The sequence below is a fragment of the Phascolarctos cinereus genome, unplaced genomic scaffold, assembly GCF_003287225.1.
Source record: "Phascolarctos cinereus isolate Bilbo 61053 unplaced genomic scaffold, phaCin_HiC Scaffold_726;HRSCAF=1367, whole genome shotgun sequence".
Taxonomy (NCBI): domain Eukaryota; kingdom Metazoa; phylum Chordata; class Mammalia; order Diprotodontia; family Phascolarctidae; genus Phascolarctos; species Phascolarctos cinereus.
In genome coordinates, this window is record NW_027556098.1 from 171610145 (window position 1) to 171616223 (window position 6079).

Here is a 6079-nt window from a genome sequence, read left to right on the forward strand (position 1 = left end):
AGTAAGTACTTTTAGTAGAGTGACACAGTGGGCAAATCAGAATACAAGAGACTGAAGAATGAGTGTGGGCTTGGCAGAAACTCGTCAAAAGGAAGGAGAAAATAAGGGGACAGTAGTGTCAAGTTTTGTTTTGTTTTGTTTTGTTTTTAAAGAACAAGGAAAGCCTGAACATATTTATAGGCTGTGGAGAGGGGCTGAGGGGGAGCCAGTAGATAGAAGAGAGGGAAGGGAGGGGAATGATTTATGGAGAAAGCTGCTGGAAGGGTTAGGAAGGGATGGGATTGAGGACACAGATAAAAAGGATTAGCCTTGGTAAGGAGGGTTACCAATTCAGTTGGAGGCTGAAAGCAAGAGTTAAAGAAAGGAATTTCTTGAGGTCTGCAGTATTGGAGATGAGGAAGCTAAAGATGGATGGTTTCAATTTGCTCAGTAAAGGGTAATCCGTAGCAGCGGTGGGCCCCTATCCACCTGTACGCTGACGGGCAGATGAAGGGTCTGTTTTCTCAGCTGAGGATTTTTGTTTTCTCACTTGATAAAGGTAAGCAACATCCTCCGTGAGGGTGAGGGGGGACAGAGTGGGTGCTAGCCTCCTCTTCAAACGGCTGCAACTGCCCAGGCAGCTCCCCTCCGCCCCCAAAGGATAGCGAGATTACTTTCCATCTTAAAGGAATGGCCACCACAGCTCTTTGGAAGTATTAAGGTAAGCCACCAGACCACTCTGGTTTTATTTTCCTCATGTGTTCCTACTGCCCAGCCAGCAGTTCATCCATCAGATTTTACTTATTGAACATCCGCTACTTGCAAGATACTGCTCTAGGGAGATGCTTTTTTCTCCATTAATGTTAGTTAGGAAGGGAATTTGATTAAACTACAGGAAATTCTTGGGATTCCTTGACTTGTAATTTAGTTACAAATATCCAATGCCCGAGCTAGTTCTCTATCTTATCAGAGTGAAGTTGGGGATGTTGTTTCTATACTCTAGTGAAATAGAACATTTAGTATAGCGCTGTACTATACATGAAATCATAGGGTTGTTTTGTTTTTTTTTTTAAATACACTTTATTGAAAACATAGCAGTTCTGGACCCTGCTATTTTGGCTTTTTGATGCCCCCGTCTCCATCCAGCTCCCTGCTCCAACAACTCCTGTCTTTAAAGGGCTAGTGTTTCTTAGCAATTTGTCTTAATAGAAGGGTGGCATCAGCTGTCGCTTTTGCCCCCCAAGGAGCCTGGGAATAATACCTTAGTCTGGCCCTAGGAACAGCAAAGAGAAAGGATTGGCTGCCTGCTCTAACTCCTTCCCTCCAGCTGGAAGGAGAGATGCTGCGGGTGCGGTTAAATGAGATGAACATGGACGGCTGAATCTCTCTGATTCTTCAGCAAAGCACTTTTCACAATTAATCAATAAACATTTATTAGGAACCTACTGTGTGCCAGGCACTGCACTAAGTGCGGGGGAGATAACATGCAAACAAATATAGACAAAGAAAGCTATATGGAGAATTAACAGGAAATAATTAACAGAGAGAAGACGCAAGAATTAAATTGAAGGAGGCTTTGTCTGTAGAAGGTGAAATGTGAGTTGGGACTTAAAGGAAGCCGGGGAGGTCGATAGTCAGAGTGGAGGAAGGAGAAAATTCCAGAAGAAGGAGAGAATTCCTGGCTGGGGAATAGTCAGAATGCCCAGTTCCAAGAGGCGAAGTGTCTCATTCATGGGACGGCCTGGAGGCCAGTGCCACTGGATGGAAGAGTTCATGGGGAGTAAGAAGACTAGAAAGGGGTGGGGGGGGGGCTATGTCATGAAGGGCTTTGGATGCCAAGCAAAACATTTTGTATTTTATCCTGGAGGCAATAGGGAACCACTGCAGTTAATTGAATAGGGGGAGGGAGTGACACGATAGGACCTTTTGCCTTAAGACAATCACTTTAGTAGCTGAATGTCCCAAGGCCAAATTAGCCTAAGATGGGGTAGTACCCTTCCCCAGTTTCAAGTAAAAGTCCTGGAGAGACAGGTAGTACATTAGAGGGGAGTATAACCCTAGGAATTTCTTCCCAACCTCTCCTTCAGGCAAGAGCAGCCACTCATCTCTAAAGTCAGGGAGTCCTCTTGACCAGCACACCTGAGACACATCTGGCGTCACAGTGAGCAGGGTGCCAGGCTCCAGATTTATGCCTGAAGCTCTGGGGGAGGGAGAGTATGCAGAGCCTCAAATGATCATGCTCTCTCTCCTCTGGGTCAAGCTCAGTCTTTATCATTAGCCACAAACTCTTCCATAGCGTCCTCTTCCAAGAACCCCTCCTCTGTGTCTCTCCCCACTCTTCAACAGTTGACCCTCAGTTCTCACAGTGGGTTGCTCATTTTGCCTGTTTCTTGGCTTGCTACTTAAACATTAGAGAAATATATTTGTATGGAACACAGACAGGTTGCAGCTGCAGCAAGATGGTACCTGGAGTCAGGGACAGGGGGCATGGGCGGAAAAGGGTACTGAAAGGAGTGGTAGCAGTTGTAGTTCTCTGAGAACATCCCCTCTCACACATGGGCCCCTAGAAAAGTTTCCCCACATTCTAGGTACTCTGTGGGTCCATATCTATTCAAAACTATAGCTCCTAAGACCCTACCATGTGTTGATTTTTCTACTCAGCCACAAGACTGTGAATTCCTTGGGGGCAGAAGTTATATTTTGGCCTTTCCTCTTTTCTCTAGCACTTAGCACAGTGCCCAGCACACAGTGGGTGCTTAATTAATGCTTGTTGACTTAACTTGAAGGCACAGTTAAAAGCAAATGTATTTAATAAACGGTAAGAGAAGTAACAAACAAATGTTCTCTGCATATATCCAGGGCACATCCTCCCACATACACTATCAATGGGAAGAGTGGACATATCTACAGAACATTTGTGACCAGGACATGTATGGGAAGAAGGTATCTCACAGCTCTGATGCTGCAAAGTCTCCAGTGTTTTCTGATAATGTCCCCATGCTGTTCTTGCTGGGCCAGCACCCTGCCAAGCTTGATGTCTTTGCTATTCCCTCCTGGGTGTGATATGTCTGCTAATCTCTGTAGTGGATAGAGTAGGGGAACTGGAGTCAGTCCCTACTTCATAGGGTTATTGTAAGGATTTAGCATAGTGCCTGGCACACAGTAGACATTTACTAAATGCCTTTTCCCTACCCCTACCTATCTCTCTTTCCTTCTACTGGGCTTCCACTGGAATTCTTAGATGAAACCCTGGTCAGGGATGCGGAACTAGGGTTTCATCTAAGAGCTCCATGTGGCCTTCTAGGTCCTCAAGTGTGGCCCTTTGACTGAATCCAAACTTCACAGAACAATCCTTAATAAAAGGATTTGTTCTATACAACTTGGACTCAGTCAAAAGGCTGCACTTGAGGACCTAGAGGGCCACGTGTGACCTCAAGGCCGCAGGCTCCCCACCCCTGCAGCTTGTCTCTGTAAACCCTCTGTGAGCTGAGAGGCTTAATTTCCACTCTTTTAGGAAGGTTAGTCAGTCATTCAAATGGGGAAAAGTAGCTTTCTCTCTATAAAAAGAAAGAGGCTTGTCTGCCAGCTCCCAGAGTCTTGGGAAGCCCTTTGGGATGACAGAACATCTATCTACCTAATTAGAACCCACACATGTTTAGTTTGTCTTTTGAATTCCTTTCCTCCTGCTAGCAGGACTGATGTCTCTGCAACCAAACCTCTCCTTGTCTCATATTAGAAAATCCTTATAACTGATTTAACCCCTTCTTTTTTGGCAGGGGAGGAGGGGGTCCTGTGCTACACAAAACCATTTGGGGGGGGTGCTGCCAAAGAAAGCCCTCAGGAGTTGTGTGGGTCTGAGGACCCTAAGATTCTTTGGGTATTGCCATGCAAATGAATGGCTAGGTGGGGCTTATTTCAGGGCATCTTTCTTCCTTTCGTCCAAATTCCAGCAATTATGGCAAACTGTCTCAAGCTTTCCCCTTGAGATGTTGCAACCAATTGCAGCAAAGATCTGTGGGTGGTTTGCTTTCAAGAGCTGAGAAGAATCTGAAAATAGGAATGATAAGGGAATGGTGGAAGGGGTCATGGGTTGTTTGTGTTCATCAAAAGTGTTTTATGTGACTTCGGGCTTGCTATTGCTAATAAACACTCATAGGATCAAGAGCAGGAAGGCAGCTAGTCCAACCCCATTTTACTGATGAGGAGAGTGGCCCAGGGAAATGAAGTGATGACGCAGGTGACACAAGCAGTGAATATCAGGGGGACGATTGCAACCCACTTCCTTGGACTTCAAAGACAGTGCTCTATTTTACGGTGCTACACTACCTCCAGGGGAATGTAAGTTCCTTGATAACAGGCCACTACCTTGCACATAGTAAGTGTTTAATAGATGTTGATTGAATGAATTCTATGTTAATGAATCTTAGCTATTGGTGTTGTTTTCCAAAAACATACATGTTCTTCCCCCACCAAAAACCATAGAGACTGGAGCCATAACCCCATTCCACCATACTATAGGGATGGTTTTTCTTAACAGATTTATCAAGGGTCATTCAAGGTATGGAGATCTAAGTGAAGAAAATTTGGAATAAGGACAAGAAAAAGGAAGAGGGGAAGGGAAAAAGCATTTATGAAACATCTACTCTATGCCAGACACTGTGCTAATTATTTTTTAAAAATATTATCTCATTTAATGCTCACAACAACCCTACAAGGTAAAGGCTTTTACTATCCCATTTTGCAGTTTTGGAAATTGAAGCAAACAGATTAAATGACTTGTCCAGGGTCACCATCCTAGCTAGTAGCTGAGGTCAGATTTGAATTCAGGTCTTGCTGATTCTACACCCAGTACTTTATCCACTGAACCATCAGCTGTCTCTAGGTATTTTCTGCCTCAAGAGAAGTTATTATAAGGAACTTATTAGGCAAATTTTAAGTAAAAGTTATTGTGCTTGTTACCCAAAGTATGTCCAGTTGGCGCCCAGTTGGTCCACCAACTTGGACCCAAAGTTAGAGAAGCAAGTTTTATTTAAAATGTCAGACCCAGAGAGGATAACAACACAAATACATCTCCTAGAAAGCCATGGTTGATTTGTAAGGACCCTAATGGATCCTCATCCTAAAATCCCTGAACTAATTTCTGTCTTTATTTTCCCCAAAATGTAAAGAAGGTCATATTGAAGATGGGGGTTAGACCTGTGCTTTCATTTGTATGGGAGATCTCCCAGATGAGGAACTTCCTCTGTCAATGCAGGTCACCTTCTTCTCTGCCACTTAGCAACAACAGAGACACCACATTTAGCTGCTTACTACCTATGTGCCTCATAAGGAAATAGACATGGTACAAAAGAAAACAAAGACAGCAAAAGCAGCTAGACAAGAACAAGCAGGAGGTCTGTGCTGTTGTTGTTCAGTCCCGTCTGACTCCTTGTGACCCCATTTGGGGTTTTCTTGGCAAAGATACTAGAGTGGTTGGCCATTTCCTTCTCCAGCTCATTTTACAGATGAGGAAACTGAGGCAAACAGGGTTAAGTGACTTGCCCAGCATCATACAGTCACACAGTGTCTGAGTCTAGATTTGAACTCTGGAAGATGTCTTCCTAACTCCAGGCCTGGCATTCTATCCACTATTCCACATAGCTACCCCGAGTTGGGTTTGAAGGAACATGGAGCAGTATGTTGTTGTTGTGTCTGACTCTTTGAGACCCTATTTGGGGTTTTCTTGGCAGAGATACTGGAGTGATTTGCCATTTCCTTCCCCAGCTCATTCTACAGATGAGGAAGCTGAGGCAAACAGGATGAAGTGACTTGCCCAGGGTCACACAACCAGTAAGTGTAAACACGTTTGGGGGGATTTTAACCCAGGTGTTCCTTAATAAAAAGCCATTACCCTATCCAAGCTGTAGACCTTAAAATTACCAAGGAGAAAATATTAATAACTACTTATTCAGATGCTTACTTTCTCATCTTTAAAAAATGTTTATGAGGGTGATCTTCACCGCCAATGAAGCCATCCTTGATGAAAGAAATTGACATACCTCACAAACAATAGTCTATTATCTTTATAATCACATAAATTATTGAATAGTAAAGAGAATAC